This window comes from Sinocyclocheilus grahami, unplaced genomic scaffold (genome assembly GCF_001515645.1).
Source record: "Sinocyclocheilus grahami isolate Dianchi unplaced genomic scaffold, SAMN03320097.WGS_v1.1 scaffold692.1, whole genome shotgun sequence".
Classification (NCBI taxonomy): Eukaryota; Metazoa; Chordata; class Actinopteri; order Cypriniformes; family Cyprinidae; genus Sinocyclocheilus; species Sinocyclocheilus grahami.
This window is the reverse complement of record NW_015505871.1, coordinates 1,213,122-1,213,940: the sequence shown is the minus strand read 5'-3', so window position 1 is coordinate 1,213,940 and position 819 is coordinate 1,213,122.

The window sequence follows — 819 nt, the reverse complement described above, 5'->3', positions numbered from 1 at the left end:
AGTGAGATTTTGATGACTTAATCGATCACATGCCCCGATCCAACAATTTATTCAATTACCCATACGTTTAATGTGTGGCTAGATGCAATTTATAAAAACGTTCCCTATTAACTTTATTTAACCATTCTGGGGTGTGTTTCCCAAAAGCATAGTTAGCTAACTATGGTCGGTAGTTCGATTGAACTCTATTGGTAACGACGGAACTTACGACCATAGTTGCTTTAGGGAAACATACCCCAGATTAGTAGAGTTGGCTACGAAACGGCTAAAAACACCTTTATTTGACTCTCTAACTCTAGCACTCTCTATTCTATTTCTATTCTTACTACTGTTCTTTAAAAAAACCTCTAACACCAGAATTCCCTATTCTTTTTCTATTCTATCTTCTTGTTTTCTTTTTATTTATTATAAAATATGACAATCTAACTCTAGCACTCTCTATTCTATTTCTATTCTTACATGTTTTCTTATAAAAAGCCTCTAACACTAGACTTCCCTATTCTTTTTCTATTCTATCTTCTTGTTTTCTTTTTATTTATTATAAAATATGACCCTCTAACTCTAGCACTCTTTATTCTATTTCTATTCTTACTACTGTTCTTTAAAAAAGCCTCTAACACTAGAACTCCCTATTCTTTTTCTATTCTATCTTCTTGTTTTCTTTTTATTTATTATAAAAAATGACCGTCTAACTCTAGCACTCTCTATTCTATTTCTATTCTTAATACTGTTCTTTAAAAAAGCCTCTAACACTAGAATTCCCTATTCTTTTTCTATTCTATATTCTTGTTTTCTTTTTATTTATTATAAAAAATGACC